This window comes from Hypomesus nipponensis, chromosome 9 (assembly GCF_054491055.1).
Source record: "Hypomesus nipponensis isolate SF chromosome 9, ASM5449105v1, whole genome shotgun sequence".
Classification (NCBI taxonomy): domain Eukaryota; kingdom Metazoa; phylum Chordata; class Actinopteri; order Osmeriformes; family Osmeridae; genus Hypomesus; species Hypomesus nipponensis.
Window position 1 is genome coordinate 24,366,017 of NC_140369.1, and position 22,065 is coordinate 24,388,081.

At 51.5% G+C, this 22,065-nt stretch overlaps 14 non-coding genes and 3 pseudogenes across 14 annotated transcripts; 8 read left to right on the plus strand and 9 right to left on the minus strand.

Moving 5' to 3' along the window:
- Positions 1-441: 441 nt before the first annotated feature.
- LOC146273763 (U2 spliceosomal RNA) lies at positions 442-638 on the minus strand. Its single transcript, XR_014766951.1, has one exon. It is a non-coding gene; the product is annotated as a U2 spliceosomal RNA (small nuclear RNA).
- A 269-nt stretch (positions 639-907) lies between these two features.
- LOC146273764 (U6 spliceosomal RNA) lies at positions 908-1,014 on the plus strand. Its single transcript, XR_014766787.1, has one exon. It is a non-coding gene; the product is annotated as a U6 spliceosomal RNA (small nuclear RNA).
- Positions 1,015-1,937: 923 nt separating this feature from the next.
- On the minus strand, positions 1,938-2,134 carry LOC146273765 (U2 spliceosomal RNA). The gene has a single exon (XR_014766953.1). It is a non-coding gene; the product is annotated as a U2 spliceosomal RNA (small nuclear RNA).
- Positions 2,135-2,402: 268 nt separating this feature from the next.
- Positions 2,403-2,509, plus strand: LOC146273766 (U6 spliceosomal RNA). Its single transcript, XR_014766788.1, has one exon. It is a non-coding gene; the product is annotated as a U6 spliceosomal RNA (small nuclear RNA).
- Positions 2,510-3,463: 954 nt separating this feature from the next.
- Positions 3,464-3,660, minus strand: LOC146273767 (U2 spliceosomal RNA). Its single transcript, XR_014766954.1, has one exon. It is a non-coding gene; the product is annotated as a U2 spliceosomal RNA (small nuclear RNA).
- Positions 3,661-3,926: 266 nt separating this feature from the next.
- On the plus strand, positions 3,927-4,033 carry LOC146273768 (U6 spliceosomal RNA). Its single transcript, XR_014766790.1, has one exon. It is a non-coding gene; the product is annotated as a U6 spliceosomal RNA (small nuclear RNA).
- Positions 4,034-4,961: 928 nt separating this feature from the next.
- LOC146273769 (U2 spliceosomal RNA) lies at positions 4,962-5,158 on the minus strand. The gene has a single exon (XR_014766955.1). It is a non-coding gene; the product is annotated as a U2 spliceosomal RNA (small nuclear RNA).
- Positions 5,159-5,427: 269 nt separating this feature from the next.
- Positions 5,428-5,534, plus strand: LOC146273770 (U6 spliceosomal RNA). Its single transcript, XR_014766791.1, has one exon. It is a non-coding gene; the product is annotated as a U6 spliceosomal RNA (small nuclear RNA).
- A 940-nt stretch (positions 5,535-6,474) lies between these two features.
- LOC146273771 (U2 spliceosomal RNA) lies at positions 6,475-6,671 on the minus strand. Its single transcript, XR_014766956.1, has one exon. It is a non-coding gene; the product is annotated as a U2 spliceosomal RNA (small nuclear RNA).
- A 268-nt stretch (positions 6,672-6,939) lies between these two features.
- On the plus strand, positions 6,940-7,046 carry LOC146273772 (U6 spliceosomal RNA). Its single transcript, XR_014766792.1, has one exon. It is a non-coding gene; the product is annotated as a U6 spliceosomal RNA (small nuclear RNA).
- A 952-nt stretch (positions 7,047-7,998) lies between these two features.
- LOC146273773 (U2 spliceosomal RNA) lies at positions 7,999-8,177 on the minus strand (annotated as a pseudogene).
- A 3,492-nt stretch (positions 8,178-11,669) lies between these two features.
- Positions 11,670-11,897, minus strand: LOC146273774 (U2 spliceosomal RNA; annotated as a pseudogene).
- A 269-nt stretch (positions 11,898-12,166) lies between these two features.
- On the plus strand, positions 12,167-12,273 carry LOC146273775 (U6 spliceosomal RNA). The gene has a single exon (XR_014766793.1). It is a non-coding gene; the product is annotated as a U6 spliceosomal RNA (small nuclear RNA).
- A 1,168-nt stretch (positions 12,274-13,441) lies between these two features.
- On the minus strand, positions 13,442-13,638 carry LOC146273776 (U2 spliceosomal RNA). Its single transcript, XR_014766957.1, has one exon. It is a non-coding gene; the product is annotated as a U2 spliceosomal RNA (small nuclear RNA).
- A 264-nt stretch (positions 13,639-13,902) lies between these two features.
- LOC146273777 (U6 spliceosomal RNA) lies at positions 13,903-14,009 on the plus strand. The gene has a single exon (XR_014766794.1). It is a non-coding gene; the product is annotated as a U6 spliceosomal RNA (small nuclear RNA).
- A 939-nt stretch (positions 14,010-14,948) lies between these two features.
- LOC146273778 (U2 spliceosomal RNA) lies at positions 14,949-15,128 on the minus strand (annotated as a pseudogene).
- A 6,821-nt stretch (positions 15,129-21,949) lies between these two features.
- On the plus strand, positions 21,950-22,056 carry LOC146273779 (U6 spliceosomal RNA). Its single transcript, XR_014766796.1, has one exon. It is a non-coding gene; the product is annotated as a U6 spliceosomal RNA (small nuclear RNA).
- Positions 22,057-22,065: the final 9 nt, after the last annotated feature.

Genomic DNA, 22,065 nt, shown 5'->3' on the forward strand with positions numbered 1-22,065 from the left:
GAACTCAACAGTGTATTCACATGAACCACCAAACGAGGCCAATAGCAATGGAATTACACTTAGTTCTTTGACTCTATGGGTTCAATCAGAGCAAGAACGCGCTCACCGGTTGGTAGGTGAGTAGGTAAGTAAGTAAGTAAGTACGTTCAAATGACATGACATTGCAAATGAATGAAATCGACTACTTCAAGGCAGGCAGCAAACGTGTTACAAAAGGAAGGTGCACTTGCACTCCCTCTTACCTACTCTATCATGATTATTGTCAACCAGAGATGGAAAGCCAAGATCACGCCCGGCCATACAATCTGTCTGTCACTCACTCACTCACTCACCCACTCACCCACTCACTCACTCACTCACCCACTCACCCACTCACTCACCCACTCACTCACTCACTCACACACTCACTCACCCCACAGGGTTTCCCTTTGACACGCTTAGAAAGAGTGCACCGTTCCCCAGAGAAGCTGCAATACCGGGGCGATGCGTGGAGCGGACGGAGCGAGCCCTCGTTCCGACTCCCCGTTGGCAAAAATCGGCTTAATAAGAACTGGTCCCCCCCGTGGGAGACCTATCAGATATTAAACTGACAAGAACAGAAACTACACTTGATCTGAGCCAAAAGGCCGAGAAGCGATGACCCCCATTGATCCACGCTACCCGCGCACGGCCCCTCAGTGCCCTTGCGCTGCGCCACGGTAACGACGAGACTAGACTGGACTAGACTGGACTACGGGGGTAGGGGTTTGCAGTAGGGATAGGGGCAGAGAGAGGGAGGGAGGGAGGGGCAGAGGGGATGGCCAGGGGGAAGGGGGGGACCGGCCCTCCCTCGCGCTTCAACCCCGCCCCGAGACGACTCGACCAGTGACGTGCCGTATATATAGGGGTCGGTGCAGCTGCCTGTCTTGTGCTCGCTACGGCAGCACATCTAATAAAATTGGATCGATACAGAGAAGATTAGCATGGCCCCTGCGAAAGGATGACACGCAAATCCGTGAAGCGTTCCGAATTTTGCCGAATCATCCCACCTACTAGGGTTAGGGCTAGGGTTACACCTTGACAAAAGTGGTAGGGCTAGGGTTACACCTTGACAAAAGTGGTCCTCGTTGTTTCACCCACAACAACGGATGCATTTTGGCAGCTGTGAACTCGGGTTGACCAAGCTCCTGGCAGGCAGGCAGGCAGGCAGGCAGGCAGGCAGGCAGGCAGGCAGGCAGGCAGGCAGGCAGGCAGGCAGGCAGGCAGGCAGGCACTCGCTTTTGGTGTGGTTCCTAGATGACATACGTGTTATTACATGTTATGACGACCAGATCGGCCTGTAAGTAAGTCAGTCAGTCAGTGAAAAAACTTGTTTTACTTTTTTTTTTTTTTTTCAAGTAAAAGGGAGGGAAAACGGCGGGCCAAACGAAAAGGGCTTCGCCTCGCCGGGGGGGGTAAATAGTGGCCAAACAACTGAAAATTGATTCCCCTACGGTCCCCTACGGTTTAAAGGAAGATGGGGAACTCAACAGTGTATTCACATGAACCATCAAACGAGGCCAATAGCAATGGAATTACACTTAGTTCTTTGACTCTATGGGTTCAATCAGAGCAAGAACGCGCTCACCGGTTGGTAGGTGAGTAGGTAAGTAAGTAAGTAAGTACGTTCAAATGACATGACATTGCAAATGAATGAAATCGACTACTTCAAGGCAGGCAGCAAACGTGTTACAAAAGGAAGGTGCACTTGCACTCCCTCTTACCTACTCTATCATGATTATTGTCAACCAGAGATGGAAAGCCAGGATCACGCCCGGCCATACAATCTGTCTGTCACTCACTCACCCACTCACCCACTCACTCACTCACTCACCCACTCACCCACTCACTCACTCACCCACTCACTCACTCACTCACACACTCACTCACCCCACAGGGTTTCCCTTTGACACGCTTAGAAAGAGTGCACCGTTCCCCAGAGAAGCTGCAATACCGGGGCGATGCGTGGAGCGGACGGAGCGAGCCCTCGTTCCGACTCCCCGTTGGCAAAAATCGGCTTAATAAGAACTGGTCCCCCCCGTGGGAGACCTATCAGATATTAAACTGACAAGAACAGAAACTACACTTGATCTGAGCCAAAAGGCCGAGAAGCGATGACCCCCATTGATCCACGCTACCCGCGCACGGCCCCTCAGTGCCCTTGCGCTGCGCCACGGTAACGACGAGACTAGACTGGACTAGACTGGACTACGGGGGTAGGGGTTTGCAGTAGGGATAGGGGCAGAGAGAGGGAGGGAGGGAGGGGCAGAGGGGATGGCCAGGGGGAAGGGGGGACCGGCCCTCCCTCGCGCTTCAACCCCGCCCCGAGACGACTCGACCAGTGACGTGCCGTATATATAGGGGTCGGTGCAGCTGCCTGTCTTGTGCTCGCTACGGCAGCACATCTAATAAAATTGGATCGATACAGAGAAGATTAGCATGGCCCCTGCGAAAGGATGACACGCAAATCCGTGAAGCGTTCCGAATTTTGCCGAATCATCCCACCTACTAGGGTTAGGGCTAGGGTTACACCTTGACAAAAGTGGTAGGGCTAGGGTTACACCTTGACAAAAGTGGTCCTCGTTGTTTCACCCACAACAACGGATGCATTTTGGCAGCTGTGAACTCGGGTTGACCAAGCTCCTGGCAGGCAGGCAGGCAGGCAGGCAGGCAGGCAGGCAGGCAGGCAGGCAGGCAGGCAGGCAGGCAGGCAGGCAGGCAGGCAGGCAGGCAGGCAGGCAGGCAGGCAGGCAGGCACTCGCTTTTGGTGTGGTTCCTAGATGACATACGTGTTATTACATGTTATGACGACCAGATCGGCCTGTAAGTAAGTCAGTCAGTCAGTGAAAAAACTTGTTTTACTTTTTTTTTTTTTTTTTTTCAAGTAAAAGGGAGGGAAAACGGCGGGCCAAACGAAAAGGGCTTCGCCTCGCCGGGGGGGGTAAATAGTGGCCAAACAACTGAAAATTGATTCCCCTACGGTCCCCTACGGTTTAAAGGAAGATGGGGAACTCAACAGTGTATTCACATGAACCATCAAACGAGGCCAATAGCAATGGAATTACACTTAGTTCTTTGACTCTATGGGTTCAATCAGAGCAAGAACGCGCTCACCGGTTGGTAGGTGAGTAGGTAAGTAAGTAAGTAAGTACGTTCAAATGACATGACATTGCAAATGAATGAAATCGACTACTTCAAGGCAGGCAGCAAACGTGTTACAAAAGGAAGGTGCACTTGCACTCCCTCTTACCTACTCTATCATGATTATTGTCAACCAGAGATGGAAAGCCAGGATCACGCCCGGCCATACAATCTGTCTGTCACTCACTCACCCACTCACCCACTCACTCACTCACTCACCCACTCACCCACTCACTCACTCACCCACTCACTCACTCACTCACACACTCACTCACCCCACAGGGTTTCCCTTTGACACGCTTAGAAAGAGTGCACCGTTCCCCAGAGAAGCTGCAATACCGGGGCGATGCGTGGAGCGGACGGAGCGAGCCCTCGTTCCGACTCCCCGTTGGCAAAAATCGGCTTAATAAGAACTGGTCCCCCCCGTGGGAGACCTATCAGATATTAAACTGACAAGAACAGAAACTACACTTGATCTGAGCCAAAAGGCCGAGAAGCGATGACCCCCATTGATCCACGCTACCCGCGCACGGCCCCTCAGTGCCCTTGCGCTGCGCCACGGTAACGACGAGACTAGACTGGACTAGACTGGACTACGGGGGTAGGGGTTTGCAGTAGGGATAGGGGCAGAGAGAGGGAGGGAGGGAGGGGCAGAGGGGATGGCCAGGGGGAAGGGGATCGGCCCTCCCTCGCGCTTCAACCCCGCCCCGAGACGACTCGACCAGTGACGTGCCGTATATATAGGGGTCGGTGCAGCTGCCTGCCTTGTGCTCGCTACGGCAGCACATCTAATAAAATTGGATCGATACAGAGAAGATTAGCATGGCCCCTGCGAAAGGATGACACGCAAATCCGTGAAGCGTTCCGAATTTTGCCGAATCATCCCACCTACTAGGGTTAGGGCTAGGGTTACACCTTGACAAAAGTGGTAGGGCTAGGGTTACACCTTGACAAAAGTGGTCCTCGTTGTTTCACCCACAACAACGGATGCATTTTGGCAGCTGTGAACTCGGGTTGACCAAGCTCCTGGCAGGCAGGCAGGCAGGCAGGCAGGCAGGCAGGCAGGCAGGCAGGCAGGCAGGCAGGCAGGCAGGCAGGCAGGCAGGCAGGCAGGCACTCGCTTTTGGTGTGGTTCCTAGATGACATACGTGTTATTACATGTTATGACGACCAGATCGGCCTGTAAGTAAGTCAGTCAGTCAGTGAAAAAACTTGTTTTACTTTTTTTTTTTTTTTTTCAAGTAAAAGGGAGGGAAAACGGCGGGCCAAACGAAAAGGGCTTCGCCTCGCCGGGGGGGGTAAATAGTGGCCAAACAACTGAAAATTGATTCCCCTACGGTCCCCTACGGTTTAAAGGAAGATGGGGAACTCAACAGTGTATTCACATGAACCATCAAACGAGGCCAATAGCAATGGAATTACACTTAGTTCTTTGACTCTATGGGTTCAATCAGAGCAAGAACGCGCTCACCGGTTGGTAGGTGAGTAGGTAAGTAAGTAAGTAAGTACGTTCAAATGACATGACATTGCAAATGAATGAAATCGACTACTTCAAGGCAGGCAGCAAACGTGTTACAAAAGGAAGGTGCACTTGCACTCCCTCTTACCTACTCTATCATGATTATTGTCAACCAGAGATGGAAAGCCAGGATCACGCCCGGCCATACAATCTGTCTGTCACTCACTCACCCACTCACCCACTCACTCACTCACTCACCCACTCACCCACTCACTCACTCACCCACTCACTCACTCACTCACACACTCACTCACCCCACAGGGTTTCCCTTTGACACGCTTAGAAAGAGTGCACCGTTCCCCAGAGAAGCTGCAATACCGGGGCGATGCGTGGAGCGGACGGAGCGAGCCCTCGTTCCGACTCCCCGTTGGCAAAAATCGGCTTAATAAGAACTGGTCCCCCCCGTGGGAGACCTATCAGATATTAAACTGACAAGAACAGAAACTACACTTGATCTGAGCCAAAAGGCCGAGAAGCGATGACCCCCATTGATCCACGCTACCCGCGCACGGCCCCTCAGTGCCCTTGCGCTGCGCCACGGTAACGACGAGACTAGACTGGACTAGACTGGACTACGGGGGTAGGGGTTTGCAGTAGGGATAGGGGCAGAGAGAGGGAGGGAGGGAGGGGCAGAGGGGATGGCCAGGGGGAAGGGGGGGACCGGCCCTCCCTCGCGCTTCAACCCCGCCCCGAGACGACTCGACCAGTGACGTGCCGTATATATAGGGGTCGGTGCAGCTGCCTGCCTTGTGCTCGCTACGGCAGCACATCTAATAAAATTGGATCGATACAGAGAAGATTAGCATGGCCCCTGCGAAAGGATGACACGCAAATCCGTGAAGCGTTCCGAATTTTGCCGAATCATCCCACCTACTAGGGTTAGGGCTAGGGTTACACCTTGACAAAAGTGGTAGGGCTAGGGTTACACCTTGACAAAAGTGGTCCTCGTTGTTTCACCCACAACAACGGATGCATTTTGGCAGCTGTGAACTCGGGTTGACCAAGCTCCTGGCAGGCAGGCAGGCAGGCAGGCAGGCAGGCAGGCAGGCAGGCAGGCAGGCAGGCAGGCAGGCAGGCAGGCAGGCAGGCAGGCACTCGCTTTTGGTGTGGTTCCTAGATGACATACGTGTTATTACATGTTATGACGACCAGATCGGCCTGTAAGTAAGTCAGTCAGTCAGTGAAAAAACTTGTTTTACTTTTTTTTTTTTTTTTTTTTTTTTTCAAGTAAAAGGGAGGGAAAACGGCGGGCCAAACGAAAAGGGCTTCGCCTCGCCGGGGGGGGTAAATAGTGGCCAAACAACTGAAAATTGATTCCCCTACGGTCCCCTACGGTTTAAAGGAAGATGGGGAACTCAACAGTGTATTCACATGAACCACCAAACGAGGCCAATAGCAATGGAATTACACTTAGTTCTTTGACTCTATGGGTTCAATCAGAGCAAGAACGCGCTCACCGGTTGGTAGGTGAGTAGGTAAGTAAGTAAGTAAGTACGTTCAAATGACATGACATTGCAAATGAATGAAATCGACTACTTCAAGGCAGGCAGCAAACGTGTTACAAAAGGAAGGTGCACTTGCACTCCCTCTTACCTACTCTATCATGATTATTGTCAACCAGAGATGGAAAGCCAGGATCACGCCCGGCCATACAATCTGTCTGTCACTCACTCACTCACTCACCCACTCACCCACTCACTCACTCACTCACCCACTCACCCACTCACTCACTCACCCACTCACTCACTCACTCACACACTCACTCACCCCACAGGGTTTCCCTTTGACACGCTTAGAAAGAGTGCACCGTTCCCCAGAGAAGCTGCAATACCGGGGCGATGCGTGGAGCGGACGGAGCGAGCCCTCGTTCCGACTCCCCGTTGGCAAAAATCGGCTTAATAAGAACTGGTCCCCCCCGTGGGAGACCTATCAGATATTAAACTGACAAGAACAGAAACTACACTTGATCTGAGCCAAAAGGCCGAGAAGCGATGACCCCCATTGATCCACGCTACCCGCGCACGGCCCCTCAGTGCCCTTGCGCTGCGCCACGGTAACGACGAGACTAGACTGGACTAGACTGGACTACGGGGGTAGGGGTTTGCAGTAGGGATAGGGGCAGAGAGAGGGAGGGAGGGAGGGGCAGAGGGGATGGCCAGGGGGAAGGGGGGACCGGCCCTCCCTCGCGCTTCAACCCCGCCCCGAGACGACTCGACCAGTGACGTGCCGTATATATAGGGGTCGGTGCAGCTGCCTGTCTTGTGCTCGCTACGGCAGCACATCTAATAAAATTGGATCGATACAGAGAAGATTAGCATGGCCCCTGCGAAAGGATGACACGCAAATCCGTGAAGCGTTCCGAATTTTGCCGAATCATCCCACCTACTAGGGTTAGGGCTAGGGTTACACCTTGACAAAAGTGGTAGGGCTAGGGTTACACCTTGACAAAAGTGGTCCTCGTTGTTTCACCCACAACAACGGATGCATTTTGGCAGCTGTGAACTCGGGTTGACCAAGCTCCTGGCAGGCAGGCAGGCAGGCAGGCAGGCAGGCAGGCAGGCAGGCAGGCAGGCAGGCAGGCAGGCAGGCAGGCAGGCAGGCAGGCAGGCAGGCAGGCAGGCACTCGCTTTTGGTGTGGTTCCTAGATGACATACGTGTTATTACATGTTATGACGACCAGATCGGCCTGTAAGTAAGTCAGTCAGTCAGTGAAAAAACTTGTTTTACTTTTTTTTTTTTTTTTTCAAGTAAAAGGGAGGGAAAACGGCGGGCCAAACGAAAAGGGCTTCGCCTCGCCGGGGGGGGTAAATAGTGGCCAAACAACTGAAAATTGATTCCCCTACGGTCCCCTACGGTTTAAAGGAAGATGGGGAACTCAACAGTGTATTCACATGAACCACCAAACGAGGCCAATAGCAATGGAATTACACTTAGTTCTTTGACTCTATGGGTTCAATCAGAGCAAGAACGCGCTCACCGGTTGGTAGGTGAGTAGGTAAGTAAGTAAGTAAGTACGTTCAAATGACATGACATTGCAAATGAATGAAATCGACTACTTCAAGGCAGGCAGCAAACGTGTTACAAAAGGAAGGTGCACTTGCACTCCCTCTTACCTACTCTATCATGATTATTGTCAACCAGAGATGGAAAGCCAGGATCACGCCCGGCCATACAATCTGTCTGTCACTCACTCACTCACTCACCCACTCACCCACTCACTCACTCACTCACCCACTCACCCACTCACTCACTCACCCACTCACTCACTCACTCACTCACACACTCACTCACCCCACAGGGTTTCCCTTTGACACGCTTAGAAAGAGTGCACCGTTCCCCAGAGAAGCTGCAATACCGGGCGATGCGTGGAGCGGACGGAGCGAGCCCTCGTTCCGACTCCCCGTTGGCAAAAATCGGCTTAATAAGAACTGGTCCCCCCCGTGGGAGACCTATCAGATATTAAACTGACAAGAACAGAATTGAATTGAGAAAAATTTATTGGTTCTCACCGTTGACAGTTCATAAAAACAATTCATTTCACATGTCTTTTCTTATATTTAAAAGGTACATTATTTACAGGGCATAGGGGGCGCTAAAACACTGGTGTAATTGCTTTAAAAGCACTGAATCGAAATCGTAATTAAAAAGTGCCAGCTAAAACAACAAGGTGATCATAAATAAATACAGCAGTGTTAAAAAGCCATAAAAGAATGTACACTTGGTTAAGACATCTTTAAAGGAATGTTTTACAATGTGTCTTCAAAAATGTGACGTGTGTATGTGACTATGTGTGTGTGTGTGCGTATGTGGCTATGTGTCTTGTGTGGCTGTGTGAGTGTGTGCGTGTGAGTGCGTTTAAAAGTTCTGTTCCTCAATTGTGCAGGACCGGGATGAGCTTGTCTGGCTTGCCTCTACCTGCCCCGCTGAACAAGCCACCGAGTCCTCCCCCTCCGGGGCCCAGCGGAGATCCTCGACCTGGGCAGCCATTCCGGCGCAGCCAGGCCGCTGCCGCCCGGACCACTTCACGTGGAGGGGGGCCCCTTCCGTATGGCGCGTGGGATGTACCACCCGAGGGTCTCTGCAGCCAGTTCCGCCGCTGCCTGGGTGGACATCTCCACGCGCTTCCCCACCAGCAGGTTCCTGGAGGTCCAGAGGGCTTCTTTGAAGCATGTCAGGGTGAGCCAGAGTTGGCGGAATTGTACAGATGTCATGGTCCTCTGGCTCACCCCGTAGAGCACCAGCTGTGCATTAAGGACCTCCCCTGCCGGCAGGCACGGGGTTATCAGGGGCCCCGCCAGGATCCACAGGTCCCGGGCGGCACTGCACTCCCAGAGCAGGTGCCGCACGGTCTCCTCTCCGCCACAAGTCGGCCGCGGGCACCTGGATGTTGTCGCCAGTCTCCGGGAGTGCATGACGGCTCTGACCGGGAGGATCTCATGGGCCACCATCCAGGAGAGGTCTCGGTGCTTGTTCAGCAGGGCAGGGTGGCTCACGTTCCGCCAGACCGTGGCCGACTCACCCAGGGCGAGTCGGCGCACTCGGCTCACTTCCTCCCGTTCCTGCACAAGAGAGAGAACAGAGCGGTGTTTGGTTAAAACGGTGAGTGGTTCTTTCTCTAAAATGTGTGTCTTTAAAAACGTCTTAATAAAAAGGTAGGCCGGGGGGAGGTTAAAAGACACTGGCGTCCTCAGGTCTTTCGGGATCCACTGCAGGTGCCTGAGGTAGGACCCCATCCAGAATCTGGTCAGGGCCGCGGTCTTGTGGTTTCCGGATGGGGTCGTCGCCAGTGCCAGGTGGAGTGCGGTGTACCGGCTACCGAAGAACACTTTAAAATCCGGGAGTCCCTTCCCTCCGTTTCGTGGGGCTCTCTTAACCACTTCTCTTTTCACACGCTCCCACTTGGACCCCCAGATGAAATAAAACACCATCCTGTCAAGGGCTAAAAGAATGGGTCTGGGGGGGATAAAAACAGAACAGATCAATAAGAACAAGGGTAAAATCACTGCTTTAATGATTAAAACCTTGCCCTCAATTGTCAGTCGTCTGAGTCCCCAGAACGTCAGTTTCTGTCGGGTTTTTGTCAGTAAGCCCTCCCAGTTTCCGCTCCCTCCCCCCTCCCGGTCGAAATGTACCCCGAGGATGCGGAGGTCGGTCTGGGTCGTCGTCATGGGAAGCCTAGTCATGTCTGTCCCACCCCACGGTCCGAAAAGTCTCCCCTCTGTCTTGTCCCTGTTAAGCTTGGCACCCGAGGCGAGGCCAAACCAGTCAGTCCGGTCCAGGGTCCTGTCTACAGATAAGAGGTCAGTGCATAAAACGTTGATGTCGTCCATGTATAAAATGCACTTGGCAGTCAGTCCCCCAGTCCCCGGGATCCCCAACCCACAAATGAGTTGGTCCCTTCTCAAGACCTGCGCCAGCGGCTCTATGCAGCAGACATAGAGTAAGGGGGATAAGGGACACCCCTGACGGACGCCGCAGTTAACTTCCACTGCTTTGGATAAGAACCCGTTAACAAGGATTTTGCTGGTAATGTCCCCATACAGCAGTCCCACCCAAGCTAGGAATCTCCCCGGAAAACCCGCTTTTTGCAGTACCTTGAAAAGGTACTGGTGCGAGACCCGATCAAAAGCTTTCTCAAAATCTAAATTTAGGACTACTAGCCGAATGTTTCTGTCTCTCGCAAAACAGATGGCGTCTCTGATCAGTACCAGGCTGTCCGTGATCCTCCTTCCCGGGATGGCGCAGGCTTGATCCGGGTGGATCAAGTCCCCTAAAACACAAGACATACGAGAGGTTAAAATCTTGCTAAAAAGTTTACAATCAACGTTTAAAAGAGTGATAGGTCGCCAGTTCTTTAGGTCCGTTTTGTCATTCTTCTTGAATAAAAGGGATACAATGCCCATTCTAAAACTGTCAGGTAGTCGGTCGAGTCGTTCAAAGTCCTTAAAAACAGTCAACAGGTCGTGTCTTAAAATATCCCAAAAGGTCAGATAAAATTCCAGGGGGAGCCCGTCCTCGCCTGGGGATTTCCCTTTTTTAAAACATCTGATGTTTTCGTCCATTTCTAAAAGGGTAAAATCCTGGGATAAAAGCACGGTGTTTACAACTGTTTTGTCTAAAAAGCTTAAAACCTCGTCCATGAAGTGATTAAAAACTTCTTTCTTTTCAAACAACTCATCATAAAATTCCTCCACCACCTTCGTAATCTGTTGTGTGTCAGTTTTTAAAATCCCATTTTTATCTTTGATGCCCGTTAAAACATTGCTCCTGCTGATTATTTTCTTAAAAAAGTACCTGGTACATTTTTCTCCTTCCTCCAGGTCTCTCTCTTTGCTTCTTAAAATCACTCCTCTGCTCACCTCTTCCGCCATTAAAACCATTTCTTTTTTCACCTCTCTTATTTCATTGTTAAAATCCAACCCTTCCTGTGTAAGTTTAAAATACCTTTCCAACCTTCTCTGCAGTCCCACCATGCGTCTCTCTGTTTTCTTTCTTTTTTCCCTCCCTTTCCGTTTAAAAAAAGTCTGTGTCCTGTGTTTTACCATTTCCCACCACTGTGCTCGTGTTTCAAACATGTCCTGAAGGGTCTGCCAGTCCCTGAACCGCTCCCTGTATGACCCTGTTATCACTTCGTCCTCCAACAGGGAGCAGTTCAGTTTCCACAGACCCTTCCCTACCGTCACACCCGAGGTTAGTGAAAGGGTGCACGTGAGCATACAGTGGTCCGAAAAGAATACCGGGGTTAATCTAGCATCGGTTGGGGGGGCGTCCCGGGTCAGTACGTAGTCAATGCGAGAGGCTCTGGTACCATCGCCACTGGACCAGGTGAAGCCCTCCTCTCTGGGATGCAGGGATCTAAAACAGTCAACTAATTTAAAATCCCTACAAAGTCCGTGTAATAAAACCGACGATCTGTCTACTTTAAAAAGCTCTCCGGCTCCTTTCCTATCTTTCCTTGATAAAACACAGTTAAAATCCCCTCCCACCACTAGGGGATCCCTCCCTAGCAGGTGGGACTGCAGGTCATCTAAAAGGTCGCACCTCTCATTCTTGCTGCTAAAACCATACACATTTATCAGTTTAAAATCCTTCCCTAAAAAGTTCAAATTCAGTAAAAGCATACGTCCGTTGTGTAAAACTGTGCTCCCCTTCACCAAGATGTGTGCACTGACAAGAACAGAAACTACACTTGATCTGAGCCAAAAGGCCGAGAAGCGATGACCCCCATTGATCCACGCTACCCGCGCACGGCCCCTCAGTGCCCTTGCGCTGCGCCACGGTAACGACGAGACTAGACTGGACTAGACTGGACTACGGGGGTAGGGGTTTGCAGTAGGGATAGGGGCAGAGAGAGGGAGGGAGGGAGGGGCAGAGGGGATGGCCAGGGGGAAGGGGGGGACCGGCCCTCCCTCGCGCTTCAACCCCGCCCCGAGACGACTCGACCAGTGACGTGCCGTATATATAGGGGTCGGTGCAGCTGCCTGTCTTGTGCTCGCTACGGCAGCACATCTAATAAAATTGGATCGATACAGAGAAGATTAGCATGGCCCCTGCGAAAGGATGACACGCAAATCCGTGAAGCGTTCCGAATTTTGCCGAATCATCCCACCTACTAGGGTTAGGGCTAGGGTTACACCTTGACAAAAGTGGTAGGGCTAGGGTTACACCTTGACAAAAGTGGTCCTCGTTGTTTCACCCACAACAACGGATGCATTTTGGCAGCTGTGAACTCGGGTTGACCAAGCTCCTGGCAGGCAGGCAGGCAGGCAGGCAGGCAGGCAGGCAGGCAGGCAGGCAGGCAGGCAGGCAGGCAGGCAGGCAGGCAGGCAGGCAGGCAGGCAGGCAGGCAGGCAGGCAGGCAGGCAGGCAGGCAGGCAGGCAGGCAGGCAGGCAGGCAGGCAGGCAGGCAGGCAGGCAGGCAGGCAGGCAGGCAGGCAGGCAGGCAGGCAGGCAGGCAGGCAGGCAGGCAGGCAGGCAGGCAGGCAGGCAGGCAGGCAGGCAGGCAGGCAGGCAGGCAGGCAGGCAGGCAGGCAGGCAGGCAGGCAGGCAGGCAGGCAGGCAGGCAGGCAGGCTCGCTTTTGGTGTGGTTCCTAGATGACATACGTGTTATTACATGTTATGACGACCAGATCGGCCTGTAAGTAAGTCAGTCAGTCAGTGAAAAAACTTGTTTTACTTTTTTTTTTTTTTTCAAGTAAAAGGGAGGGAAAACGGCGGGCCAAACGAAAAGGGCTTCGCCTCGCCGGGGGGGGTAAATAGTGGCCAAACAACTGAAAATTGATTCCCCTACGGTCCCCTACGGTTTAAAGGAAGATGGGGAACTCAACAGTGTATTCACATGAACCACCAAACGAGGCCAATAGCAATGGAATTACACTTAGTTCTTTGACTCTATGGGTTCAATCAGAGCAAGAACGCGCTCACCGGTTGGTAGGTGAGTAGGTAAGTAAGTAAGTAAGTACGTTCAAATGACATGACATTGCAAATGAATGAAATCGACTACTTCAAGGCAGGCAGCAAACGTGTTACAAAAGGAAGGTGCACTTGCACTCCCTCTTACCTACTCTATCATGATTATTGTCAACCAGAGATGGAAAGCCAGGATCACGCCCGGCCATACAATCTGTCTGTCACTCACTCACTCACTCACCCACTCACCCACTCACTCACTCACTCACCCACTCACCCACTCACTCACTCACCCACTCACTCACTCACTCACACACTCACTCACCCCACAGGGTTTCCCTTTGACACGCTTAGAAAGAGTGCACCGTTCCCCAGAGAAGCTGCAATACCGGGGCGATGCGTGGAGCGGACGGAGCGAGCCCTCGTTCCGACTCCCCGTTGGCAAAAATCGGCTTAATAAGAACTGGTCCCCCCCGTGGGAGACCTATCAGATATTAAACTGACAAGAACAGAAACTACACTTGATCTGAGCCAAAAGGCCGAGAAGCGATGACCCCCATTGATCCACGCTACCCGCGCACGGCCCCTCAGTGCCCTTGCGCTGCGCCACGGTAACGACGAGACTAGACTGGACTAGACTGGACTACGGGGGTAGGGGTTTGCAGTAGGGATAGGGGCAGAGAGAGGGAGGGAGGGGCAGAGGGGATGGCCAGGGGGAAGGGGGGACCGGCCCTCCCTCGCGCTTCAACCCCGCCCCGAGACGACTCGACCAGTGACGTGCCGTATATATAGGGGTCGGTGCAGCTGCCTGTCTTGTGCTCGCTACGGCAGCACATCTAATAAAATTGGATCGATACAGAGAAGATTAGCATGGCCCCTGCGAAAGGATGACACGCAAATCCGTGAAGCGTTCCGAATTTTGCCGAATCATCCCACCTACTAGGGTTAGGGCTAGGGTTACACCTTGACAAAAGTGGTAGGGCTAGGGTTACACCTTGACAAAAGTGGTCCTCGTTGTTTCACCCACAACAACGGATGCATTTTGGCAGCTGTGAACTCGGGTTGACCAAGCTCCTGGCAGGCAGGCAGGCAGGCAGGCAGGCAGGCAGGCAGGCAGGCAGGCAGGCAGGCAGGCAGGCAGGCAGGCAGGCAGGCACTCGCTTTTGGTGTGGTTCCTAGATGACATACGTGTTATTACATGTTATGACGACCAGATCGGCCTGTAAGTAAGTCAGTCAGTCAGTGAAAAAACTTGTTTTACTTTTTTTTTTTTTTTTTTTTTTTTTTTTCAAGTAAAAGGGAGGGAAAACGGCGGGCCAAACGAAAAGGGCTTCGCCTCGCCGGGGGGGGTAAATAGTGGCCAAACAACTGAAAATTGATTCCCCTACGGTCCCCTACGGTTTAAAGGAAGATGGGGAACTCAACAGTGTATTCACATGAACCACCAAACGAGGCCAATAGCAATGGAATTACACTTAGTTCTTTGACTCTATGGGTTCAATCAGAGCAAGAACGCGCTCACCGGTTGGTAGGTGAGTAGGTAAGTAAGTAAGTAAGTACGTTCAAATGACATGACATTGCAAATGAATGAAATCGACTACTTCAAGGCAGGCAGCAAACGTGTTACAAAAGGAAGGTGCACTTGCACTCCCTCTTACCTACTCTATCATGATTATTGTCAACCAGAGATGGAAAGCCAGGATCACGCCCGGCCATACAATCTGTCTGTCACTCACTCACTCACTCACCCACTCACCCACTCACTCACTCACTCACCCACTCACCCACTCACTCACTCACCCACTCACTCACTCACTCACACACTCACTCACCCCACAGGGTTTCCCTTTGACACGCTTAGAAAGAGTGCACCGTTCCCCAGAGAAGCTGCAATACCGGGGCGATGCGTGGAGCGGACGGAGCGAGCCCTCGTTCCGACTCCCCGTTGGCAAAAATCGGCTTAATAAGAACTGGTCCCCCCCGTGGGAGACCTATCAGATATTAAACTGACAAGAACAGAATTGAATTGAGAAAAATTTATTGGTTCTCACCGTTGACAGTTCATAAAAACAATTCATTTCACATGTCTTTTCTTATATTTAAAAGGTACATTATTTACAGGGCATAGGGGGCGCTAAAACACTGGTGTAATTGCTTTAAAAGCACTGAATCGAAATCGTAATTAAAAAGTGCCAGCTAAAACAACAAGGTGATCATAAATAAATACAGCAGTGTTAAAAAGCCATAAAAGAATGTACACTTGGTTAAGACATCTTTAAAGGAATGTTTTACAATGTGTCTTCAAAAATGTGACGTGTGTATGTGACTATGTGTGTGTGTGTGCGTATGTGGCTATGTGTCTTGTGTGGCTGTGTGAGTGTGTGCGTGTGAGTGCGTTTAAAAGTTCTGTTCCTCAATTGTGCAGGACCGGGATGAGCTTGTCTGGCTTGCCTCTACCTGCCCCGCTGAACAAGCCACCGAGTCCTCCCCCTCCGGGGCCCAGCGGAGATCCTCGACCTGGGCAGCCATTCCGGCGCAGCCAGGCCGCTGCCGCCCGGACCACTTCACGTGGAGGGGGGCCCCTTCCGTATGGCGCGTGGGATGTACCACCCGAGGGTCTCTGCAGCCAGTTCCGCCGCTGCCTGGGTGGACATCTCCACGCGCTTCCCCACCAGCAGGTTCCTGGAGGTCCAGAGGGCTTCTTTGAAGCATGTCAGGGTGAGCCAGAGTTGGCGGAATTGTACAGATGTCATGGTCCTCTGGCTCACCCCGTAGAGCACCAGCTGTGCATTAAGGACCTCCCCTGCCGGCAGGCACGGGGTTATCAGGGGCCCCGCCAGGATCCACAGGTCCCGGGCGGCACTGCACTCCCAGAGCAGGTGCCGCACGGTCTCCTCTCCGCCACAAGTCGGCCGCGGGCACCTGGATGTTGTCGCCAGTCTCCGGGAGTGCATGACGGCTCTGACCGGGAGGATCTCATGGGCCACCATCCAGGAGAGGTCTCGGTGCTTGTTCAGCAGGGCAGGGTGGCTCACGTTCCGCCAGACCGTGGCCGACTCACCCAGGGCGAGTCGGCGCACTCGGCTCACTTCCTCCCGTTCCTGCACAAGAGAGAGAACAGAGCGGTGTTTGGTTAAAACGGTGAGTGGTTCTTTCTCTAAAATGTGTGTCTTTAAAAACGTCTTAATAAAAAGGTAGGCCGGGGGGAGGTTAAAAGACACTGGCGTCCTCAGGTCTTTCGGGATCCACTGCAGGTGCCTGAGGTAGGACCCCATCCAGAATCTGGTCAGGGCCGCGGTCTTGTGGTTTCCGGATGGGGTCGTCGCCAGTGCCAGGTGGAGTGCGGTGTACCGGCTACCGAAGAACACTTTAAAATCCGGGAGTCCCTTCCCTCCGTTTCGTGGGGCTCTCTTAACCACTTCTCTTTTCACACGCTCCCACTTGGACCCCCAGATGAAATAAAACACCATCCTGTCAAGGGCTAAAAGAATGGGTCTGGGGGGGATAAAAACAGAACAGATCAATAAGAACAAGGGTAAAATCACTGCTTTAATGATTAAAACCTTGCCCTCAATTGTCAGTCGTCTGAGTCCCCAGAACGTCAGTCTCCGTCGGGTTTTTGTCAGTAAGCCCTCCCAGTTTCCGCTCCCTCCCCCCTCCCGGTCGAAATGTACCCCGAGGATGCGGAGGTCGGTCTGGGTCGTCGTCATGGGAAGCCTAGTCATGTCTGTCCCACCCCACGGTCCGAAAAGTCTCCCCTCTGTCTTGTCCCTGTTAAGCTTGGCACCCGAGGCGAGGCCAAACCAGTCAGTCCGGTCCAGGGTCCTGTCTACAGATAAAAGGTCAGTGCATAAAACGTTGATGTCGTCCATGTATAAAATGCACTTGGCAGTCAGTCCCCCAGTCCCCGGGATCCCCAACCCACAAATGAGTTGGTCCCTTCTCAAGACCTGCGCCAGCGGCTCTATGCAGCAGACATAGAGTAAGGGGGATAAGGGACACCCCTGACGGACGCCGCAGTTAACTTCCACTGCTTTGGATAAGAACCCGTTAACAAGGATTTTGCTGGTAATGTCCCCATACAGCAGTCCCACCCAAGCTAGGAATCTCCCCGGAAAACCCGCTTTTTGCAGTACCTTGAAAAGGTACTGGTGCGAGACCCGATCAAAAGCTTTCTCAAAATCTAAATTTAGGACTACTAGCCGAATGTTTCTGTCTCTCGCAAAACAGATGGCGTCTCTGATCAGTACCAGGCTGTCCGTGATCCTCCTTCCCGGGATGGCGCAGGCTTGATCCGGGTGGATCAAGTCCCCTAAAACACAAGACATACGAGAGGTTAAAATCTTGCTAAAAAGTTTACAATCAACGTTTAAAAGAGTGATAGGTCGCCAGTTCTTTAGGTCCGTTTTGTCATTCTTCTTGAATAAAAGGGATACAATGCCCATTCTAAAACTGTCAGGTAGTCGGTCGAGTCGTTCAAAGTCCTTAAAAACAGTCAACAGGTCGTGTCTTAAAATATCCCAAAAGGTCAGATAAAATTCCAGGGGGAGCCCGTCCTCGCCTGGGGATTTCCCTTTTTTAAAACATCTGATGTTTTCGTCCATTTCTAAAAGGGTAAAATCCTGGGATAAAAGCACGGTGTTTACAACTGTTTTGTCTAAAAAGCTTAAAACCTCGTCCATGACGTGATTAAAAACTTCTTTCTTTTCAAACAACTCATCATAAAATTCCTCCACCACCTTCGTAATCTGTTGTGTGTCAGTTTTTAAAATCCCATTTTTATCTTTGACGCCCGTTAAAACATTGCTCCTGCTGATTATTTTCTTAAAAAAGTACCTGGTACATTTTTCTCCTTCCTCCAGGTCTCTCTCTTTGCTTCTTAAAATCACTCCTCTGCTCACCTCTTCCGCCATTAAAACCATTTCTTTTTTCACCTCTCTTATTTCATTGTTAAAATCCAACCCTTCCTGTGTAAGTTTAAAATACCTTTCCAACCTTCTCTGCAGTCCCACCATGCGTCTCTCTGTTTTCTTTCTTTTTTCCCTCCCTTTCCGTTTAAAAAAAGTCTGTGTCCTGTGTTTTACCATTTCCCACCACTGTGCTCGTGTTTCAAACATGTCCTGAAGGGTCTGCCAGTCCCTGAACCGCTCCCTGTATGACCCTGTTATCACTTCGTCCTCCAACAGGGAGCAGTTCAGTTTCCACAGACCCTTCCCTACCGTCACACCCGAGGTTAGTGAAAGGGTGCACGTGAGCATACAGTGGTCCGAAAAGAATACCGGGGTTAATCTAGCATCGGTTGGGGGGGCGTCCCGGGTCAGTACGTAGTCAATGCGAGAGGCTCTGGTACCATCGCCACTGGACCAGGTGAAGCCCTCCTCTCTGGGATGCAGGGATCTAAAACAGTCAACTAATTTAAAATCCCTACAAAGTCCGTGTAATAAAACCGACGATCTGTCTACTTTAAAAAGCTCTCCGGCTCCTTTCCTATCTTTCCTTGATAAAACACAGTTAAAATCCCCTCCCACCACTAGGGGATCCCTCCCTAGCAGGTGGGACTGCAGGTCATCTAAAAGGTCGCACCTCTCATTCTTGCTGCTAAAACCATACACATTTATCAGTTTAAAATCCTTCCCTAAAAAGTTCAAATTCAGTAAAAGCATACGTCCGTTGTGTAAAACTGTGCTCCCCTTCACCAAGATGTGTGCATTTTTGATTAAAACCGCCACTCCATCGTTCTTGTTGTTGTTTGATCCGCTCCATACTGAGGGTCCGTGGCTCCACTTGCTCTCCCACTGTTGGTAAAAGGTTTTAAAAGGCAGTCCACACTCTTGGATTAAAACAATATCTGTCTGTACAGTACTTAAAAAGGTTAAAATGGACTGGGCTCTAAAACCTGACTTAATGGATCTTACATTAAGAGTGGTGATTGTGAGTGCCATAAAAAGGATGAAGGGGGTTAAAGGGGACGTGCGCATTACTAAAACCAGGGAAGTGGGTTGGGTCTAAAAGGGGTGATCAATAAAACCAATAAAACAATAAAAGCAGAGGGTAATAATCAACAGTTGAAACAAGCACTAAAACCGGACCTACGAAATGTCGACACTCTCTTGCTCGCTCTTGGTTCTCTTTTTGTGGGGGAGGCCCGAGCTCTCCTTGGGGGACGATGTGACCAGGTTTACATTTAAAAAAGACTTTTGGTTCGGAGAGCTAGAAGGAAATACCCTGGAAGAGGAATCTGACTCTTCAGAGCTCACTTCGGGCCTCCCCCTCTTCCCGGCGTGATCGATGTCAAAGGACAGATCTTTGTGTCTTTCTACCGCCGGGAGCTGGCCACATGGCATTAAAACCTCGCTTTCGCCACTTTCGGCCGAGTCACGGGAGTCAGAGGAGGAGGAGGCGCTGGCGGCCTCTCCTGGGCTCTCCCCCTCCTCCTCTTCGCGCTCTTCCTGCCTCCCGTGCTCGGCCTCCTGGTTTAAAATGTTTAAAATCGGGACCGTTCTCTGTGCCATTTCCTCCTCCTGCACCTCTTTCACCGCTCTTTCTCTCTCCTTTTCCGCTCTTTTGCCCTCCGCCAGCTTCACCATCATTTCTCTCACCGCCTCCTCCTCCGCCCTTTCCGACTCCTTCTCCGCTTCCTTTTCCCTCTCTTCTCTGGCTGGTCCCGCCTGCTCCACGGACGCCCTGACCGTCCGGAGCTTGTTAGCGAAGGACTGAGGGCAGTCTCTGAACAGGTGGGAGAGCTCGCCACATAGGTTGCAAGCCCTCCCATTTGGGCACTCCGCGAAGGCGTGCCCCAACTCCCGACATTTCCCGCACACAATTTCCTGGCACGCCTCCGCGAGGTGCCCATGCTTCATACACTTTCTGCACAACTTTGGCTGTCCCTGGTAGTGTACGAAGCCCCTGTTCTCCCCCAACACGATCATTGAGGGTAACTGCCTCAGTCCTTCAAAACCTGTAGAATCTGGAACCTGCTGGATGGGTACTCGCCAAGACCCATTCCAAATACCGTCCAGATCCCTTACTCTAACTGGAGCCCCTTTAACTGTGCAGTACCGTCTCAACCAAACACAGATATCTTCAGGGTTCACAGTCTCGTTAAACATTCTGACAATCACCACTTTTAGTGTGTTGTCAGTCAGTTTCTCCAAAACAAAGGAGCAGGTAATTTTCTCTCTGCTGTTCTCATATCTGGTCCAAAATTCTTTCAATGCATTGGCAGAGCTAAAACTGACATCGAAACCCTGCCCGGAGGGCAAGGCTAAGATGCAATTAAGCTCCGCCGGAGAGAACTTCAAAACCTTCTGCAGCAGGTTCCTGGAGAAGTCCAACCTGGACATCTCCAGTTTCTTCCCACCACCATCCAGTTTAAACATGAAACGGACACTGTTGTGCCTCCTCATGCCGGCACGGGCGGCCGACATTCTGGAGGCACAACAACAACAACAACAATTAGACTAGGGAATGGGGGTGACACAGCAAGAGGTAACAAGAGGGTGGGGGGGGGGGCGCCAACACAAGAGGAGAGGGGAAGACAAACTGGTTGGGGGGAGGGATGGGGGGAGGGGGGGTTGGGGGGAAGGGGGGGACTTACAAAACAAGTGGGGGGTTACAAACAACAACTGGACAATACAAAAACTACCACCAACACCTAAATAAAATTCTCAAAGGGGGATTAAGGGACTGGCCGGGGAAAATGAAACCAAAACACTTAACAAGACTGAGGACAAAAAATAAAACTAAGGTAACAATTAAACTAACCACAAGATGGAGACAAACACACTGACAGTACACGGAAAAACACTGACACCAATCGACAGGACACACCTGCCACCAATCAGAGATTGGTGGCTAGGCTACACCAAACAACACTAAAACCACAGACTATGAACAATTTACACTTAACAACACTTATAGGCCCCTAAGAAAAGGGGGGGGGGAGGGTAGGGAGAAAACTAGACAACACTTACTACACTTGGACACACAATAAAACAGCCACAAGATGGAGACTCAACTGACAACGGAAAAAAACAAACACTGACAACACTCAACTGGACACACCTGCCACCAATCAGGCAATTGGTGGCTAGGCTACACCAAACACCACAATAACCACAAAAACTAACAAACTAACAACAAAACCACACTTAAGACAACTAAGTAGGCCCTAAAAAAAAAAAGGGGGGGGGACACACACAAGAGGAACAACTAACAAACAATAGCAACAACAGGCTAATACAAAAAACACAGAACACAGCACAAAAACCACAAAACAAGCACAAGACAAGGCCCACAGAGGGACCGGAAAAGTACTGGCCTTGGAGGCACTCACCTGGCCCAGCACTGGGCTGGGCCAGTGGAAGAATGGAAAATTCCGGTGAGTGACTCCTCCTCCAGCACTGGCTCCGGCACCCGACTGCAGACCTGTGAACAAAACAGAGACAAAATCTGGGTCAGTGAAAAATGCAAAACAACACAAAAACAACTCAAATGATAGGATAACCAACTGAAAAGGGTAACGCCCACCGGCCAGTCGATCGCTCTCTGCACCAATTAAACTCAAGATCTGAGCCAAAAGGCCGAGAAGCGATGACCCCCATTGATCCACGCTACCCGCGCACGGCCCCTCAGTGCCCTTGCGCTGCGCCACGGTAACGACGAGACTAGACTGGACTAGACTGGACTACGGGGGTAGGGGTTTGCAGTAGGGATAGGGGCAGAGAGAGGGAGGGAGGGAGGGGCAGAGGGGATGGCCAGGGGGAAGGGGGGACCGGCCCTCCCTCGCGCTTCAACCCCGCCCCGAGACGACTCGACCAGTGACGTGCCGTATATATAGGGGTCGGTGCAGCTGCTTGTCTTGTGCTCGCTACGGCAGCACATCTAATAAAATTGGATCGATACAGAGAAGATTAGCATGGCCCCTGCGAAAGGATGACACGCAAATCCGTGAAGCGTTCCGAATTTTGCCGAATCAT